This window comes from Heterocephalus glaber, unplaced genomic scaffold (genome assembly GCF_053883595.1).
Source record: "Heterocephalus glaber isolate CG9 unplaced genomic scaffold, H.glaber_assembly_v1.0 deba00001600, whole genome shotgun sequence".
NCBI classification, from domain to species: domain Eukaryota; kingdom Metazoa; phylum Chordata; class Mammalia; order Rodentia; family Bathyergidae; genus Heterocephalus; species Heterocephalus glaber.
This window is the reverse complement of record NW_028258372.1, coordinates 25253463-25275400: the sequence shown is the minus strand read 5'-3', so window position 1 is coordinate 25275400 and position 21938 is coordinate 25253463. Positions and strand designations below refer to the sequence as shown.

General features: G+C 34.5%; 1 pseudogene; it reads right to left on the bottom strand.

The window, feature by feature from the left end:
• Positions 1-206: 206 nt before the first annotated feature.
• On the bottom strand, positions 207-845 carry LOC101726473 (cell division control protein 42 homolog pseudogene; annotated as a pseudogene).
• Between the last annotated feature and the right edge of the window lie 21093 nt (positions 846-21938).

Below are 21938 nucleotides of genomic sequence, written 5' to 3'. Positions count from 1 at the left end.
TTTGCTTATACATTCTATATTTCCACTTAGGAGAATGAGAAATATCTATATTAATATCTATATAATCTATATATGATATATTATATATTAATAAAATATATTGTGCTGTATTAAATATCTATATTAATATATTTTAATATAAGGAAGATAGCTTTTGTACACTTTTTTTGCAGAAATGAATTTTAATTTTTAATCTTTAGTTTGATTTAAACATTGCTTTTAGTATGATGCCGACACCAGCTGTGCAGAAAGGGATCTGGAGAGATGTTTATAGCAGCACACGACCTGCGGCTCTTCTTCGGTTCTGGAGGTTCCAGGACAGCCACTATTGCTTCATCAAACACATTCTTTAAGCCTTCCTGTGTGAGTGGAGAACACTCCACATACTTGACAGCCTTCAGATCTCGGGCCAGCTTTTCAGCAGTCTCTGGAGTGATAGGTTTCTGTTTGTTCTTGGCAAGTTTCTCAATAGTAGAGGGGTCATCTCTGAGATCAATTTGGTTCCCAACAAGCCAGAAAGGAGTCTTTGAACAGTGGTGAGTTATCTCAGGCACCCACTCTTCTTTCACATTTTCAAATGAGGATGGAGAGAACACTGAAAAACAGACCAGAAATACATCTGTTTGTGGATAACTCAAGGGTGGTAGTCTGTCATAATCCTCCTGTCCTGCAGTATCAAAAAGCCCAAGAGTATATGGCTCTCCACCAATCATAACTGTGACTGCATAGTTGTCAACAACGGTTGGTACATATCCAGATGGAAATTTGTTTGTTGTATGAGATATCAGGAGACATGTTTTACCAACAGCACCATAGCCCAAAACAACACACTTAATTGTCTGCATTGTGGAAATAGTTTAACTATTTCAAATTTGATATTGACCTCAGCTTCTCTGCCAGGGCATTGGCAGCAGTGTGCGAGGTCTCCTCGGCGGCCGGACAGGGGCACGTACCTCTGTATGCTCTTTCATTATTATAAATTCTAGAGTTTAATGTGTGTTTTTCTGTCATTCACCTCTCTGATAATAGATTCTAATGTGTATATTATATAATTAATGACAAAGGGACAGAGAAACCAAAGGGCAAAGATTGATGCTAGAAGCCACCTTGAGAGCAATACGTGTCACACCTGAGAAATAAAATAAAAGCAACAGGATAGCACACTGTATTGCCTCACAGATACGAGTTTACTTTCAATAACAAGGAGGAGAATGCTTTAGTCTAGTGGTTTTTAACCTGGGGTGATGCTATCTACATAGAACAGTTGCCAGTGTCTGAAGATAATTCTGATCGTCACGACTAGGGATTGTCAATGTTCACTGCTATCTGTGGCTAAAGTCCAGGGATGCTATTAAACATCCTACAATTCATAGGACATTCCCCACAAAAGAACTGTCCCATCAAAAATGTCAATGGTGCGCCTTTTGTTAAACCCTATTGTGGAGCACAGGTTCAGTTTGAAGACAATTTAAATACAGATTCAGTCCAAAATAAATAACTGACTGCCAACAAAAGCATTTCAGCCAAAAAATGACTTCTTCTGAAAGTTAATCATATGTGAATTATACTACAAAAAAGAAAAATGATCATGAGAAACCAATACAAACTAAGCCATTTGGCAATACATTAATATTAAAAATATTTTCTATGTAAAAATTAATTATTTTGATAAAGTTTTTGTATAAAAAGTAAATATTTTATTTAATCAAAATTTATTAAAATGAAAAAATAAATTATTTACAAAATACTTTTTAAAATTATACCCTTTTCAAGTGATACATTTGTGTTCGGTTAAGTTTATCTTTATTTTCTAAGATAGTGATAATAATTATGTACTTTTTTAAGGATTAATTTCATCCACTTTTTTACCTAATCTTTGCTAAAAATCAGGGTTGCAATTTTGATTTGTAAAGTCAAATAATGTACAGTTACTGTTGCTTGGTAGGGCTACTTTCCAGTGAAGAAGTTTGAACCTATTTGTTGTCTCACAAAATGAAAAACAAAATAGGAGGCCAGAATAACAAGATTTATTTGTTTCCACTCAGTGTACAATTTGTATTTTTGGTCATAAGAAGGAACATTTTTAACAAGGAGCCAAGGAACTTTGAAATTGGAAATAATAAGCATAGCTGGAGTTGTTTGCCTTTTCTTGCTAAGCTGAGAGAAGTGGATATTTATCTCAGTAGATGTTCATTCTTGAGTCTTGTGAGACCAAAACTATATTGTAGAAACTTGAGAAAACTAAAATTCACTTTTGGAAAGTTAAATATGACCATGACACCTCTTTGGCAACTGCAATAATGCAACTTCACTCCTCCCAAAACAACTAAAATCCTAAATTACAGATTCAAAGAAAGAGGCTCAAATAAATTCCTATAATAAAAGCCTGTATTATGTTCAATCTTCTAATTAAGTTAGGGTTTGAGTTTTTAAAAATTGAGCAGTTTTGTTTAGCTCACTAAAAATATGAATATACTGTCAGGAGATCAGTGCTCCAGTTTTAGCAATGCTTTCTACATAATTGTCCATATTACTTCTGCTTCTCAGTTTTCCCATTGGTAAAATCAGTAACAGTGGGATAACCTTTGCCTTTTTTTATGCAAGTCAATTCTAACAGTAATCTAGGGAGTGTACATATGTAGGTACTGAACTCTTGGGAGATAGAGTAACACTTCTATTTTAGGGAACTTATTTTAGAAAATATAACAAATGCCAGAGCTTTAGATCCTTTCTCATTATTCCGATTTTCTTACTGTCAAATTTCTTACAGCTAAAATGTTGAAAACATTAATTGTCATTGTTAGTAGTTTTACTTTATATGACTCATACTGAAAGTATAATCCATTATGTCAGTATGGAACTACAAACAAGCCAAATAAAAAAGATATTTAGAAAGCTCTTTTGTGGATTTTACTTATATCATTAAAGAAAATTCCTTCCAATATCTTACATCTTAGTTGTCTTGTAATTGCTTTACTGCTTGTGTAGCAATGATAAATTGAATCACAGCTCATTTCTGACTATTTGTGGAGTTAAAAAAAAAGGCAGTTCAAGTGTAGTATCTCAACTTTATGATCTACATGAGGCTTTCTAATAACTCATCTGATTAACTTTAACCATCCAGTTTCTTTTGCTGTTTATAAGTAAAATAGTTAACAAAGCAGGTTTTTCCAAGGACAAATACCGCCTCAAGAAAAATTTAGCTACCATGAGTAGAGGTTTATGAACTATCTGTAGAATTTTCATTTCCAAAGGTATATTACACAAATCTCCAAGGTTACCTGCTCTCCAAGGCACATTAGTAAATATCTTCAAGGTCTCCATTTTCCTGACAGAAACAATTACAAATGCCGTGCAAGAATAATTTCATGCAGAGAGTTGAGGCAGCTATCTGAATTCTCATAGGTAACAGTTCCAAATGTTTATGCTAACATTATTTAGCTTTTCACTTTTAATTTTTAAAAAAACAGGTTACTGATTTCAGTATTTTTTTATTGTCAGTAAAGTTCTAAAAGAAGAAACAAACATTTTAAAAAGGTAGAAGCAGAATTATGTTCACTTTAAAATGACATGTTTCAAAATGAAATACTGCAGTCTGTTTTCACCAGGGAGCTCTTGTATTCCCTATTTTATTTCAGTAATGAAGAGAAGGGCTGCCATCTGGCCATTTCAAATGTATAAAATTTGTGCTTCTATGTATAAGTGACAACATATGGAAAGAGAGCATTGCAATCAAGTACATATTCCTAGAAATACTTAGAGAAATTATTCTTTTCAAAATGTGTATTATCTACCACCTCCAGTACACTACTTCTAACATTTAAAATATTAAAGAAAATATTAATTCATTTATATGCATAAATAATTTAAACACTTTCAATAGTTCAAGTATACTTTTGAAAATTTAGCTCATAGTACTTTTTGTGAGTATGTGTATATGTATGCATGTGGTACCAAGGCAAAACACAGGGCTTTCACATTGAGCTATTTCTCACTCCCACCTTTTATTTTTTATTTTGAGAACTAGTTGCCTGGGCTGATTTTGAACTTGCAGTCCTCCTCCTTCAGCATTTTAGATTTGCTTTTAAATATAAGTAAACATACACATTCTTTTATCCTACCCTGACCAATACCCATTGAAATTATATTTAAAAATAAAAATATATTAATATGGAAATATACAAAGAATAGTTGAGGAAAGCATCCAACAGATTATGTAAGGTGAAGATACAGGGTCAGAATAAAATGTGATCTGACACAACAAAGAAAGCTATAACTAAAATATAAAAAAAGAGAGGTAATGAGAAGAGAGAAATTCACCCTACAGAAAACTGAAAGAAACAAAAAGTAAAATAATGATAACAACTAAAACCCTCAACTTCAGAACTGATGGGCAGACCAAACCAAAAACCATGAAAACGTGTTGAAATATTTGAATTCATGGGACAGTCAGCTTCTTCTAACCATATACGTAGATGCCTAAATAGAGGTCAGGTGATACAAGCTTACTCTCTATATTGAACTATAAAGAGAGGAAGTGAATGGACTAAATGGTCAGATCTTGCCTCTCATGTCTAATGTAGGACTCATATCCTTCATAGTTTGTCAACAGAACTACCTGGTTCAGTGAACACATTTTTTAAAAAATGCACTGGAATAATAGATATAATGTAAATCTATTAAAAATTAAAAATTGTAATTAATATCCTTACTGTAATTTCACAGGGAGACATTACAGTCAATAGAAACATGTGGCAAAATGCTGTACAAAGAAACCTGTAAAAGTCGGGCGTGGTTCATGCCACTTGGGGAGCTGAGGCAGGAGGATCCCTGTGAGTTAGAGGCTGGCCTAGGCTGCATAGTATGTTCAAGCCCAACACTGACTGCATAGTGAGATCTTGTCTTCAAAAAAAAAAAAAAAACAGGAAGCCTCTAATGACAGGACAAATTTTAAAAAGAATATAGTTGGTTTTCAAAACATTTAAAAATGAGTTTGAAAATATAGTAAAGAAAACATACTAAAAAGAAAATAAAAAGTGAAGGAAATTGAAATTGTTAGGAAAAAATATATTCTAGGTATTAACTTAGAGGATCTGACTTTTCTTTGTAGCAATTTTAGACAGAAAATAGTATATACTACAAAATAATAAAGATTTTTGGATTATTCTGTTGATAGTAAGCTTTTTCTTTCAACATCAGCTGCTAAGACCCATTAGATTAATGGATGTAAGAAAAGGACTTTCAGTCTAGAATTCTATAACTATCCAAACTATTCATGGTTAAGACATAATGGCATGACAAAACTAAAATAAATTATTTCTTTTTGTTTCATTTCAATAGAAACTACTCAAGAAGATGATTTGAACACTCTAAATTGGTGCTTTATTCTGGATAACAATACTTCCTGCATTTTAAAATATTTTGACTCACTTTCTTTCTCTATCCAGTTATTTAATTTCTCATTCAGCATCCATTATGACTATATGTATTGATTCATAGAGAAATGTAATTCAGATTCCATAAGATTGTTCTATAAAGAAGTCTCTTGACCAATAATCTAAAGAAATCTGTTCTCTTAGGTGTCAAAGACACTTATATATATTCGATGGATATAGATGTATCAATATTTTAAATGAATTTGTATAGCCAGTAAAATATCAAAGCATATTAGCCCTCATCCCATGATCATCCAAAAGTCTTCAGACAAAAATATAGCTTTCTTTTGTGACCTTGTATAAGTCCTGAAACAACAATCTTATTTATAATACTGTACCATTAAAAGTTAGTACATAGAAATATTTATTAAAATATACATGAATTGAAACAAACCCTCATGAGACACTGATATTTTTTTTAATTTTTATTTTATTTTTTTCAACTTGCATCATTAAATTCTTCCAAGTGAGTACATTAAACTGGATCTGTGCTCTTATACTTACTATATTACTTATCCCCATAGGTTGTAGTGATATATAATATTAATTTGAAGTCTCTAAAACACCTAAATTAATTTGTACAGCCAAGTTAATTTTATAATTCTTTTATAATGATGTATGTGAAATTAAAATTTATTGCATATGCACAGAGGGTCTTGTACTATTTTAGTTTCATTTTTATTTCTAAATTTGATCCTATCAGCAAATCTTACTATGAATTTTACAGTCTGGATATTTCCCTTGCATAGACTTATTCCCCAGCCCAAGAAGTAGTCCTAACACTGTTATGTAGTTATATATTTTAGTAAATCTTGCAGCAATATGATTTTTCAACTGGTATTTGATAAAATCTTTCAGTTTTCCAGTTGAAATTGTCAAATTGAGCCTATGTTTCTGCTAGCAATAGACTATTCTGGGCACCTGAGAATCTACAGAAGGGAAGATTTGGGTGCACTTGATTTGCAGTGCCTTCTTTAGGTAGCTAAGTTATTTGTAGCTAGTAACTACATATCTCAGAGTAGAAATTTTTTTGAGTAACACAGATTCTCACCATACCAACTTGCTAGTATTGTGAAAGAAAGACCACAGAGCAGAGGTTTTGATATCAGTGCCTCCTATGGAACTAGATACTGAGTATTCACAAGTAATGTAGGAGGAACAAATTTAGAAATGTACAAAGTCAGACAGTGGTGTGTGGAAAATTCTTCAAAATCTTATAATTCATGTAAAACCTTGATAAAGGTTTCCAACATTTGATAATACAAATAATTTACATATTGGAAGAAAGTTTCAAATTTGGAAAAATCTAAATTACTATTAATAAATTTTTATCAACCATAACAGAAGACAGAATTCTTTTTCTATTCTCGCTATATATATTACAAATTCCTGATGTGATGATTAATTTTCATTGTCAATTTGATTAGATTAAGAGATGCTAGAAGATTAGTAAATCACACTCCTGGGTATGTCTGTGGGAGCATTTATGGAGATAATTAGCATGCAGACTGGCAAAATGAAGAGGGAAGATCTACCCTGATTATGACTGGCACCATCCATAGGCTCACATCCCAGATGGAATGAAAAGGGCAAGAAAGTGGAACTCAGCCTGAATTTTAAAAAGCTGCATTTTGTTTGGGTGGATATGTCCTTTGTTGCTCCCATCACCTGTGAAACTTCAGATGCCAGTTTTATTCACCTTTCAGTGAGGGTTTACACCAGCAACTCACTAGATCTTGAGTCTTGGACCAACACTGCATCCTGGTCCCTATTGTTCTAAGCTTTGAGCTTTGCATATTGAGCAGCTACTGTATCATCAAGTTCCTCAACATACAGATGACCATGGTGGGTATTTAACTTTAATCTTGTAAGCATAACTGTGCCAGTTAAACTGGGTTGTCAACTTGATTTGCTTGGGAGTTGCCTAGGGGATTGTGAAGCATACTTCTATGTGTGACTGAGTGAATCATGGAGTGTTGACCTTGGGTACTATATCTGGCCATTGGTCTTTGCTTCTCTGTCACTACTTCCATGCTGCAATTTTCAGCTGCCATGAATTAAGCAGCTTTGCTCTGCGACACCCCTTTCACCATGATGTTCCTACCTTGGAGCCAGCTGATTATGGACTAACTCCTCTGAAACCATGAGCAAAAGTAAGTCTTTCCTCTTTTAAGTTGTGTATGTCAGGTATTTGCTCACAGAGATACCATCTAATAAGCATAATTTCAGATCTCTCTTTCTCTCTCTCTCTCCTTCTCTCTCTCTCTCTCTCTTCCCCTCCCTCTATCGATTCTGCTCCTCTACAGAGCCCTAATCAATGTACTTAGTTACACAAAGAAATGAAACATTGAAGGAAAAACACAACAGAGGCAGTTATTTTTTATTTTATTATTCTGTGTTCAACATATACACCTATGTATGCTACCTGTCTTTTAGTCATGTAGCACTTGTCTTGTTTGCAGATTGACTGTGGGGAAAAGTGAAAAGGTAAAATTCTTGACTTAATAGAAAAAAATAGTATGATGAGTTTATGAAAATCCACAGTAAGAATAAATCTATCCACGAATTTATGAAGAAGGAAAAGGATTTGCGCTAATCTTGTTGCAGTTCAAACTCAAAAATTGTGGGCAGGAATGTGATAAGTGCTTAGTCAAGATGAAAAAAGCATTAATTTTATATGTGTAAGTAATGGGAAAAACAGCATTTATAATGGTATATAGCACTACCCTTGGTTTCAGGTATTCATTGGGGAAAGGGTGCTGGCATGCATTTCCCAGTGATAAGAAGGATCTGCTGTATAATGTGTTTTCACCCTTTATTCCTGTCCATAAAGTGATAGAACTAAGACTAAAGGATGGTCAGTCTGAATGCAGTCTGTACATTTAACAATTGTGCAACTAGCCATGCAATAATATTTGTAAACCCCTCACAATATGTCACATCTAGTTTTCTTCTGCTTGTTTGTATTGTGAAATTAAAATAATTAAGTGTGTATCATATATCAGACATTGTACTAGGTTTATAAAATGAGTGAATGAGACATATGAAAATAAATTTTCAATAATTGTTTTTATTCTAGGCACAATTTTATTGTCATGGAAAGATAAATACAAGGAGTTAATATCTACATAATATATTAATTATGTGATAGAGTTACAGATTATATCTGAATAAGTTGCTGGTACACTTGACTAACACTGTGGGAAGGATTATAACAGAAGCTGAAGTTGGAGTTAATAAAAAATTCAAATTTTGTGACATCTGATCTAAATTTTACAAAGAAAACAGGCAGCCAGGCAACAAAGAAAAGACATGATGTTATTGGCAGATGAAGTATTATGCTTAAGAGCACAGAGGTATGATACAGAATATTGCTGATCAGAACATTTGAGAGTATGGAATTAGAGAAATTATATAATAAAATGGCTAGACCATTGAGAGTTTGACATATTTTATTAGGAAGCTTGAACCTTTTTCTTATGGTTAAAATAAATCTGCCATTAAAGTATTTAAAACCGAGGTCTGATTGAACTTTGATTAGCTCAAAGTTGGTGGAATACATGTTCAAATTAAATTTGAGGTGGAGGTGAATCCTAGCGTCATGAGGAGGCTATTTCAATAAGAACCTATGGAGCCATGATAGGTCAGGGAGAGCTTATAAAAAAGAGATTTGGCATTATATAGAAGTGGTGTATGGCAAAGTTAAGATACCCTGAAGACTTTATGGTTCAATGAGTGATTGGATAATGATACCACCATTTAAGATGGACAAATAGAGGAAAATCTAACCTGCAAGAGAAAATAGTAAGTTCAGTTTTGGACTTGCTAAATATGAAGTGATATTAAAATACTCTATTATTATAAATGTTAAACAGTTCATTAAATATGGCTCTTGGATATATAGTTTTGAGATTCAGAATTTGGGTGCTCAGTTAAACTTTGATGGCAGATTAATCCACTGAAATGCCACATCGAGCAAGAGCAGATATCTCTGAGATCAGAGCCCAGTCATATAACAAAGTGTATGGAAACATTAAGGATGAGAATGCAGTGAGATCACAGAAGACTAACTCCAGAGCTGGGAGCAACCTGTAATACAAGGATAAATCAGGAAAAAGCAGGTAGATGAAAAAGCTGAATCTGTTTAGGTGATGATTCCTGTGCACTGTTAGACAGAATGAAGGGCAGTAATGGCACCACATTTTCATGAGTCCGTGAATGAATGCACTGGGATTATTTCCTCTTAGTTTAAGAAGCTTCTTTGAAGAGTGATAAGGGAAGTGTAGGGAAGTAAATAGATATGTAAAGCTCAAGATTACTAAGAGGAGCACAGTGGTACTGTCTACTTTCCATATATATATGATTCCTTTTTATTTTTGTTAATTTAATAAATTATTATCTTTATTAACTACCAATAATAATGAATAAAGAAGTTAGTTATATATAATAACATAATTATTATTACCTCCATTAACAGTTGTTATCTCTATGGTCACCATCCATAGAAAGCTAGTATTTTCAAATTTAGTTTAGTTCTAACCAATATATAGGCATTTTCCTTATTTTCATTCATTTATTTACCAAATTTGTCTTACATGATTATTACCTGTCAGATGACAGACTAAAAATTCTTGGAACAATTATGTTGGCAATTATTCCTTGTAACCTCCCAAATATACAATACAATGCTAAACCCAATCTGGATAAAGTGTGGCTCCATATTTGAAAAACATAGATAAAGAGAAAGCCTAGATAATAAATCTGTGGTGAATTTTTAAACATTAGTTTTTTAAAAAGATTATCTGTATCTGTGTTGTATGGGAAAGCTTTTGAAAAAGAGTAGATATGTTATCTTTGATTAATTTTTTTTCCTCTGATTTTGCCTGAGAACTTTAAGTGCAACTTTTTCTTTTCAGTTTTGGTCTTGTGCCTGATGTTAACTTCCCAAAGTTAAACAAATCAGTATGTCTTTACTTCAATAGTCTAACTTAGGGTCATCAGGAGAGAAATAATTTAGATAAGAACTATCTCTTTGTCCCATGGGGAGCAATTTTTTTTCATTTCAACTTCTGACTTTTCAATGTTGCATGTACTAATAAAGTCTTTCATAGCCTGATTCTACTAGGTTTCTTACTTACATTTAGAGTTTGCACCATTAGACAATATAATTGACCACTTTTATTCCTCCTCACTCCTCTTTATTTCTCCATCCCATGTTTTTAACATTGAGTATGTTTTTAATATATGTCTGTTACAGGTGCACAGTACACTTAAAAAGGCTAAATTTTTAACAGCAATGTTTGTCGTAATTCAATTTCAAATTATTCTTTCAAGAGTTAAGTAAAAAAATAAAATTTCCATGTTCGCAAGAGAAAGAAAAATAGTTTTATCTTCCAATGGCCTCCCACAGAACATCTTTGAGTGAATGCATTTGTAATATGGAATGAAACTTCATCTGTGTTCTGCATAACTGGATCTTGGTTTTAGATGATTGCACTGTGGGACATGAGAAGGAAATTTGAAATGAGCAGCCTGTTTCCTGCAGATAAGTTTATGTGTCCTTTGTATTGTCATGAAAAGAAGTTAAAATATTATCTACCCTATAAGTAAAATTCAAAATTTCCAATCTACTTTTGATCCCAATGACTTTCATTCCTGGTTCAGGATTATAGCATTGTGCTAAAATACTATAGTGTAAATCTGTATTGCATTAAAACCAGGCACATGTCTTGATTTGTTTTAAGAATGATTTATAAGTTACAGTGTATTTCTTAAATGTTTTCATGACATGTGCAAATTAATGAATACCTAACAGTGTCAATATTCCTATAGTTCTGTAGAGGTGCCAAAATATTGAAGGCCAAAATATTAGTTTTTAGAAGACTCATGTAATACTGTCATGTACAAGAGTTCTTCTGCCTGAAATAGTTGTGTTATACTGTTCTAGAATCATGGAAAGAAATACACAGAGACACAGAATTACAGTAAAATTATAAAAGTTTGCTCACAAGCATCCAGGACAGCCAGAAACTGGTCTGGTCAGAGTCTGCACCCTGCGTTCTTTGCCCATCACCTTTTATACTTTTGTCAATCATTATCTCATCCCTAGTGGTCTTTGTTAAGTAAATAAAGTTCCAATTCCTGTTTAATGGTTAGACACAGGTGGTTTCTGTCACTGATTACAGTCCTGAACACTTGACATTTAAGGCACATACATCACAAGTTTGTTCAAGGATTCCCACTTTGTTTTTCAGAGCTAGGATATTATCTATAGTGGAGTTACAGATCAAAGGAGCTATATAACCTTCACTTTAAACAACAAAAGCAACTGGCTAAGGCAAGCTTTTAAAGGGATATACTACCTATTTTGCTTCCACAACTACTTTAATAGCTAATCTACTAACCTTACTTTAAAACTTTTCCCTATCAATATTCCCTTTAATACTTTTCCCTTAACAATGTGGACCACGTGTATGTGTGCGACAGAGACCTCAGAACTGACAGTCGGTGATGACATTTCCCCTTTGTGCTGCCATTACCATATCCTAACTAGACTCATTCATGCCTAGATTCATCATTCCCATCCTCACTTGTAAGTAGGATAGTCATTACCTGAAATAACTTTCCTTCCCTCCTGAAAAAACAAGAGAGAAATTACTGGAGTACAGGATTGCATTGACATTGTACTGATTTAACCTGATGCTACATGATTAGTTTCTCATTTAGTTACTTTCTGCTTATTGCCATTCCTGAATGCTAGTTTTAAATATTGAGATCCTGACTAAATGAATGAGATCTAGTTGCACTGTTATCATGTTCTAGGTTTTACTTTAGAAAATAAAATTTGGAGAGGAAAATAACAAGCTGGAACCTCTTCCATTTTACTTCCTTAAGGGTTGTCCTTCTATACTTTGACCTTTAAGATGTAGATCTCTTGGATGCTGATCACTCAGACTTTTTAACTGATTGTCTTTCCTTAAATATAAAGGCTAATGGAGACATTTGTTTGCTATTAGTCACTCCAAACAAATTCAAGATATTCCTCCACAACTTTCTTAATGATAGTCACATCATTTCTACCTAGCACATCTGGAGAATAAATGTTCATATTTTTTTCCTTAAGTTCTTTTATTGGTACATTTTAGGTAAACAATACATTTACATTTATCATTGGGTGCTTGTACCTGTACATGATGTATCTTGGTTCTTACTTTTTCCCCCATTACCTGTGCGCCCTTCATGCCCTCCACCCTTCCCTATTTACATAGACTTCATTTCCATTTTTTTCCTTTGCTCATAATTTTCCTTTCCCTCCTTTTCTTTCCCCTTCACCTCCCACCACCCCTACACCTTTCAACCTTTTTCTCCTATTTCAAATTATCAATCATTCATTTTAATCATTTTAATTCTTATTTAAACTTTCAGTTTCTCACACTAGAGAAACTATTCAGTATTTACACGTGTGTCCTATTTATTTCACTTATGAGTATGGCCTCAATGTGTATCCATTTAGCTAAAAATGTCTCTAGTTTCTCATTCTTTATGGCTGAGTAGTACTCCATTTTGTAAAGAAAACCACATCTGCTTTCTCCAGTTTCCAGTTGATGGACACTTGTTTCCAACCTTTAGTTTTACAAACTGTGCTTCTATAAACATTTGTACATATATATCACTGTGGTATGATTTTTTAAATTCTTTTGGGAAGATCCCCAGCAGGGGAATAGCTCATTCAAATGCGACCTCTAGCCCTAGTTCTTTGAGGTATCTCCACACTGATTTCCACAGTGGTTGCACAAGTCTGAAATCCCACCAGCAATGGAGAAGGGGTCCTTTTCCCCCCATAACCCCACCAGCATTTGTTATTGGTTGATTTCTTGATAGCAGCCATTCTTTCTGGGTTGACATGGAATCTCAGTGTTGTTTTCATCTGCACCTCTCGAATGACCAGTGATGTTGAACATTTTTTCACATATTTATTTTCTGCTTTTAATTCTTTGTCTGAGAAATGTCTGTTCATTTCAGATGCCCATTTTTGAACTGGGTTTTTGAATTTGGGGGATCTGAATTTTTTCAGTTATTTATGTATTCTAGATAGTAGTCCTTTGTCTAAGGTACAGAAGCTAAATTTTTTTTCCCACATTGTAGGTTGTCTCCTAGCTCTGCAGGTGGTTTCGTTGCAGTGCAGAAGCTTTTTAATAAGGTGACATCCCAGTTGTTGATTCGTTGTGCTAGTTCCTGTGCTACTGAAGTTTTGTTCATAAAGTCTTTTCCTATGCCAATGTCTTCAAGAGTTCTACCTACATGATCTTCCAGCAAGTTTAGTGTTTCTGTTTTAATATTTAGATCTTTAATCCACTTCAATCTTAGTTTAGTGCATGGTGATAGATAAGGGTCTAGTTCTAACCTTTGACAGGTTGAAATCCAGTTTTTCCAACACCATTTATTAAATAGGTTATCTTTCCTCCAATGAGGATGCTTGGCTTCTTTGTCAAAGATGAGGTGGCTGAGCATGTCTGGAGTTGTTTCTGCAACTTCTAATCTATTTCACTGATACTCAGGTCTGTTTCTTTGCTAGTACCATGCTGTTTTTATCACAGTAGATTTGTAGTGTAGATTCAAGTTGGGGATTGTGATACCCCGAGCCATGTCTCTGTTGCCTAGAATTTCTTTACTATTCTAGGTCTCTTCTGGTTCCAGATGAACTTTTGGATTGTTTTCGCTAGTTCTATGAAGTATATTGTTGGAATTTCAATCAGTATTGCATTAAATCTATATAGTAGTTTTGGAAGTATGGCCCTTTTCACTTTATTGGTTCTTCCTACCCGGGAACAAGGGATGTCTTTCCATTTTCTTACATCCTCCTTGATTTTCTTTTTCAAGGTGCTATAGTTTTCAGTGTAGAGGTCTTTGGCTTCCTTTATTAGACTGACTCCTACATATTTCATTTTTTTGGATGCTATTGTAGAAGAAATTGTTTCCCTAATTTCTCTCTCAGTGAGTCTGCTATTTGTATAAAAGAAGGCTATTGTTTTTTGAGTGTTGACCTTGTATCCTGCTACTCTATTGAATCTGTCAATTAAGTCTAGCAGTCTTTTGGCTGAGAGTTTTGGGTGTTCTATATAAAGAATCCTATCATCAGCAAATAATGACAGTTTAACTTCTTCCTTTCCTGTCTTTATTTCTTTCTCTTTTCTAATTGCTATGGCTAATGTTTCCAGAACTATATTGAACAGGAGTGGTGATAGTGGGCACTCTTGTGTTGTTCCTGATTTTAGCATGAAAATTTTCAGTTTTTGACCATTTAGTATGATGTTGGCTATTGGTTTTTCATAGATAGCCTTAATCAGGTTGAGATAAAGACCTTCTATTCTAATTTTCTGTAGGGGTTTTATCATGAATGGGTGTTGGATTTTGTTGAATGCCTTTTCTGCATCTACTGAGATGATCATATGTTTTTTTTTTCTTGAGTCTATTAATATAGTGTATTACATTTATTGATTTATGAATGTTGAACCATCCTTCCATCCCTGGGATAAATCCAACTTGGTCAGGGTGTATGATCTTCTTGGTGATCCTCTGTATTCTGTTTGCCAGTATCTTATTGAGGATTTTGCATCTATGTTCATCAGTGAGATTGGCCTGTAGTTCTCTTTTGGGGTTGGGCCTTTCCCTGGTTTTGGAATCAAAGTAACACTTGCTTCCAGGAATGAATTTGGAAACCTTGTTTCCCGTTCAGTTTCCTTGGTGAGTTTAAAGAGTAATAGCATTAGTTCTTCTTTAAATGTCTTGTAGAATTCAGAGGTGAAGCCATCAGGATCTGGGCTTTTCTTTGTTGGTAAATTTTTTATTACATTTTCAATTTCACTCATTGTAATTGGGGTGTTTAGAATTTCTATATCTTCTTCATTTAACTTTGGCAATTCATATGCATCTAGGAATCTGTCCATTTCTTCTGTGTTTTCCATTTTACTAGAGTACAGGTTCTCAAAGTAGGTACTGATGATCCTTTGGATTTCTGCTGGGTCTGTTGTGACTTCGCCTTTTCATTTTTAATTGCATGGATTTGAGCCTTTACTTTCCTTTTTTTGATAAGGTTAGCTAAAGGTTTATTGATTTTATTTATTCTTTCAAAAAGCCAACTCTTTGATTCATTAATTTTTTGTATCATTCTCTTAGTCTCCATTGCATTGATTTCTGCTCTGATCCTTTTAATTTCCTCTCTTGTACAAGCTTTGGGTCTGTTGTGCCCTTCTTTTTCTAGGAGCTTGAGGTTCTGCATTATGTTATTTATCTGAGTTCTCTCTGTTTTCCTAATATGTGCACTCACTGCTATGAATTTCCCACATAGAACTGCTTTAATTGTGTCCCATAGATTCCTGTACGTTGTACTGGCATTATTTACTTGTAGAAACTGTCTAATTTCTTCTTTAGTTTCCTCTGTGACCCATTGGTTGTTCAGGATGGTGTTATTCAATTTCCATGTGTTTGTGGGAGTTTTGCTGTTTCTTATGTTATTGATCTCCAATTTTATTGCACTATGGTCTGATAGGAGGTGATGATCCCTCCAACTTACCAAGTATGGTGGCCTGGTGTGGCTTTATTGCAGAGATTCTCTTCACTTTTCCATTGGGCTTCAGTTTTCATCAGGGAGCCTGAGAGAGACCCTCTCTCTGTTTTTCACTTTTACAGCTCCAGTCAATGGCCTTCATGTCCCCCTGTGCCTCTGTAGTGTAGAACCAGGTAGCTGCACAGCCAAGAGGCCAGAGGCAGGGGGTGAGGGGGGACTCTGTTGTTGTAGGCCCCTGTGCGGCTCCAGGGGCAGCTGGTAGGTGTGCCTGGGGGGGGCCCTCACTAGCTCCTGGTTGCAAGTGGGCATGTCCAACTCCTGTAGCAAGTGGGTGTGGCCCGCTGGACAGACCTGGACTCAGTCAGCCCAGGGCACTCTGCCCTCGTGGCTCTTAAATGTTCATATTAAGGTGATTCATTTCCATTTTAAAATGTTTTCCTATTGCAACAAATACAATGGTTGGACTATCTGGATGGATCAAATTTGTATTAAATTATCATATTTTGAATATTTCCATACATTGTCAGTTTTTGCACACCTGCTAAAATAAATATTGGAATGCAAAAGAATCCATACACAATTGAACACTTTTTCTATCGAATATTTTGAGAATCTTTACTAATGCTGGATTTTAGGATAGGAAAATGTATGTCTCAAAGGATAATAGATGAGCAGAAGTTGGACAGAAATTGACTGAGGTAAGCATAGTTGCAAGACCTGTGCTAAGTAGAGCGTGAGACTACAGGGTATCTAAAGGCTCAGACACAGTCTTATGGCACTGCCCTTTCACTTGGTGAGCCGGGTATGTCACCAGAGACTCGTGCAAATTGGTAATTCCTGTCTCATTGAATAGGCTTAAAGACATCTGGTCCTACACTGGCCTGAGAGAATATATATTTTGAAGTAAAGGACAGCACAAAACCAGTATATGGTCACCTGAAGTGTAATATCTGCCATGTAGTTATTAGTTATTTAAAGTGAATGTGGCTGCCAAGTCTGGGCACAACACAGTGGAGACATTATGGTAAGAATAAGAAGATATACACAGGGTAATAAGGTGATCATGGCAAACCACAATATATTTAAATACTACATTTAGTAAACACTGTGCCAAAAATGGAATTTCATCATTATTTCCATGTAAGTTTTGAAAAGTAATAGTAAAGTTTAATTATCCACTCACCCCTCCCCATACACTTTGAAAATAAATATTGCCCCAGTGGTCTTTTCCTAATTAAATCTCAATATATTCACTTGTGGATCTTCAGTGCTGAAATGTGTAAGGAGAGAATAAGGCAAGATAATCTCTCCTTCATGAAGGTTAAGTTTGTGTGAATATCTAAAATATAAAATATCATCCCAGAAATTTACATGTCAGTACTGCAGAATGTAGTGTATTAAATAAATCTTAACTTAATATAAGTTATGTCATATTAAAGAACTACTGATTAACAAAAATAGCTTTATGACCATTCAGCCAAATGATTTCTCTAGTGATAAAGAGGAATAAATCCAACCTTAGTTAAATATAGGCAAACTATCACATTTTGCATTAGAACAGTACTCTGTTCAAGTTGTCTTAAATTACTGTCAAGATTCAGGACTTTCAGAGCTGCATGGGAGGACTTGGTATTTTAAGACTCCCTGTGGCTAAAGGGTCAAGGAGAAGACAGTAGGTATTTATCATGAGACACTTTATCTGCTTGAAAATAGGCTCCCTTGATAATTCACAGCAGTGTTTAAAAGAACAATTTTAAAAATTAATTATCTGGAGGTACTTGTTGGTGAGATAGTATAATAGGTTTTGATTGAACTTTCCAGGAGCATTACTAGAAAGATGCCAAAATGCTGGTCTGTCTAAAATGACTGTAGCAGATATTAGTTTGTTATTTATCATTTTATTTTTCTCTTCTTTCCTGGAATGGCTATTACACAACCAGACTATACTCCCATGCTTCCCTTCCAGGCATATATGGCTGTATGGCTGTTTTAGTTAGCAGAATTAGGATGAAAGAAGTGTTTGCCACTTCTAGCATTGACTCATTAGTATCTTCCATGTAATCTCGCCACTCTTGTTCCCTGTTCCCCTACAAGATAAAGAATATCCAGTGCAGATGTTCAGAACAAAATTTTAGGTCATGTCAGAGACACAGTTGGAAGGAGCCAGGAGGCCTGAACCATTTATTACATGAAAGATATTCCACCATGAAAGACAGTCATGCAAGATAAAAAATAAGTTCCTAACAGGTTAATCTTGTGAATTTTAATAATGCTTGTTTAGCTGTTAGATTAACACATGAAATATTTTCTGTTAATCAATGTGATATCTTCTAAACTTGGTAAATCTGTATGAGATATAGTACAATACAATAGCACAATAAGTTTCTTTCCTTACATTCCTATTTCAAAGACATGAGTTATATAAAGGTAAATAGTTTATTAGAGAATATATTGGGAGATTTGCTGACACTGGACAAAAGCAAACACCTGTATGTAAAGGAGGAGAGGTTTATTTGGCTCATAGTTGCACAGGATTCAATGCATGGTCTACTAGCTCTGAGAGAAGAACACTATTAAGTCCTGTAGTTCCATATTTGGCATGCTGTGCACATTATAGTGAAATATAAGTTCCAAATGGCTTGGGCAGCTCCATCCCTATGGCATTGTCAGTTGCAGTCCAAGCAGACAGTCTTTTGGTTTGGATCTCAATAAAGTTGAGCCAATAGAGGGGACATAATAAAGCTTAACGACCACAGAAGTAGACATATACTCTAAAAAATTTGTAAAGAATGAATCTGTAGGAATAAAAAGTAAAATATAAAAGTAAGCCCATTTCAAAATCTTTCAAAATAACAATTAAGTGGTATCTGCAGAATGAGTCAACAGCTTTGAGCCTTGTGTGGTTCAGGGCTTTGGTTAGTGATTATCCATATGCTACATCCACACCAGTTGGTGGAACTTAAGAATTACATGCTAATTCCCAAGAGGGAAGACCAACATCTTCTACAGGGAAATTATATTCCTATTCCTATAGTAATTTAGCATAAACTGCTCTGATGCAACAAATATGTGGCTTGTTTTCACTGGTTAATATTTAAATGCCTGCTTATAATTATTACAATGTCTCTCTTTGAGAATACCTTAGTGTTTCTAAAAAGGGGGGAAAAAGGACAAAATGATTCTTCTGTTTTTCCTAGAGGTATCTTGAACTGATACTTTACTATTTAACCAGTGACACAAGAACTGTGCAAGTAGCTGGAATTCTGATGTCTGGTCACAGCACAAAAAATATATAACCCTGTGTGGTGAGGCTCTATTCTGCCCATATGACTCCAGAGCAATCTTGATGTCCAGGCATCTCCTAGCCCAACTATTTAGCCCTCTATCTATTCTACAAACTTTTGATATCTTTAAAACTTCTCTGATATTATTGAAAAAAATTTCAAATAGTTTCTGTTGCTTATATGTAAGACTTTGACACAACTGGATAAAATATCAGGTTTTGTATTACCCAAGGTCAATATCAGCTGCTGATATTGTCCTGATTCTACAAAGCACTAATTATAAATTAAATTTAGTCTCTGGGGTATAGTTTTCTTTGTTTTGTATTGGTTAATTGGACCTAGGTAGACAAATGATATTATAACCAACTGTGTTTTTACTGCTTTTTGCTTCCAATTTTGTGGAATGCAGGTACAATGGCAAAAACCAAAACAACTACCCTTGAATTCAGAGACAACATCCATAAAGTATGAAAAGTTCAAGTAACGAACCCTATACCAATCTTGGCTCTATTATATGATAGAGAAATCAATTTTAGTCTTATTTATACCTTTGCATTTTTGAGGTCTCATGGGTACAGTTGTTCAGGCTATACCCTTTAACTAAGGAAGAAAGGCTAGTTAGGATTATTGTGATTAAGGGAAGCATTTTAAGTCTATTTAACTTATAAAGTTAGCTTTATTACATAAATCAAGGATCATTTTCTGCCACCATTAGAGTGATTCATACTCTGAAAAATGTCAACAATATACTATCTTTAGCAGGTTCAAGATACTAATAACTTGAGAAAAGAAAGATAGTGGAGCCAAAATATTCGATATCTAATGCAGAAATATGAAATCATCTAATTTAATGCTTTGACATTTGCTATTTTTTCAACTTCTTTTCTTTCCGTATGTTTATTTAGGCAGCTCTTTATTGTCCTCCTGTGGGCTGTTCTAGGGAATGCGATAAAAAGGTATTTAGGCAATTAATTAATTAATTTTTTTCTTTATATATTAATTAGTACATTTTAGGTATACAATATTTACATTTATCATTGGGCGTTTGTACCTGAACATGATATATCTTACTTCTTATTTTGTTCCCCATTACCTATGCACCCTTTACCCCCACCACCCTTCCCTATTTACATAGACTTTGTTCCATTTCTTTTTTCTTTCTCATAATTTTTCCTTTCCTTTCTTCCCTTTCCCTTTCCCCTCCCACCACCCCTCCACCTTTGGACCTTCTCCTATTTCAGATTATCAGTTATTTGTTTTAATCATTTTCATCCTTATTTACACTTTCAGTTTTTCACACTAGAGATACTATTTGGTATTTACACATGTGTGTCCTATTTATTTCACTTAAGAGTATGGCCTCAATATCCATCCATTTAGCTATAAATGACTCTAGTTTCTCATTCTTTATGCCTGAGTAGTACTCCATTTTATTAAAAAAACACATCATCTTTATCCAGTTTTCAGTTGATGGGCAGTTGGGCTGTTTCCAAACCTTAGCTATTACAAACTGTGCTGCTATAAACATAGATGCACATATATCACTGTGGTATGATTCTTTTAATTCTTTGGAGAAGATACCCAGTAGGGGAATAGCTGGGACAAATGGGACCTCTAGTCCTAGTTCTTTGAGTATCTCCATATGGATTTCCACAGTGGTTGCATCAGTCTGCACTCCCACCAATAATGGAGAAGGGTTCCTTTCTCTCCACACCTCCACCAGCATTTGTTATTGGTTGATTTCTTGATAACAGCCATTCTTTCTAGTGTTTTCATCTGCATCTCTTGAATGACCAGTGATGCTGAACTTTTTTTCATATATTTAATTGCTATTTTTACTTCTTTGTCTGAGAAATGTCTGATCATTTCAGATGCCCATTTTTGAATTAGGTCTTTGAATTTGGAGGGTCTAATATTTTTCAATTCTTTATATATTCTAGATAGTAGACCTTTGTCTGAGGTACAGCTGCTAAAAATTTCTTCCTATATTGTAGGTTGTCTCTTAGCTCTGTTGGTAGTTTCTCTTGCAGGGCAGAAGCTTTTTCATAAGATGAGATCCCAGTTGTTGATTCTTTGTTAGCTCCTGTGCTACTGAAGTTTTGTCCATAAAGCCTTTTCCTATGCCAATGTCATTGAGAGTTCTACCTAACTTATCTTCCAGCAAGTTTACTGTTTCTGTCTTGATATTTAGCTCTTTAATCCATTTCAACCTTCCTTTAGTGCACAGTGATAGGTATGGGTCTAGCTTTAATCTTTGGCAGGTTGAAATCCAGTCTTTCCAACACCATTTATTGAACAGGCTACCTTTTCTCCAATGCGGGTGATTGGCTCCTTTGTCAAAGATGAGGTGGCTGAGTATGTCTGGAGTTGTTTGTGCATCTTCTAATCTATTCCACTGATCCTCAGGTCTGTTCCTTTGCCAGTACCATGCTGTTTTTATCACAGTAGCTTTGTAGTATAGTTTCAAGTTGGGGATTATGATACCCCTAGCCATGTCTCTGTTGCCCAGAATTGCTTTTGCTATTCTAGGTTTCTTCTGATTCCAAATGAATTTTTGGATTGTTTTCTCTAGTTCTGTGAAGTATATTGTTGGAATTTCAATCAGTATTGCATTAAATCTATATAGTAGTTTTGGAAGTATGGCCATTTTCA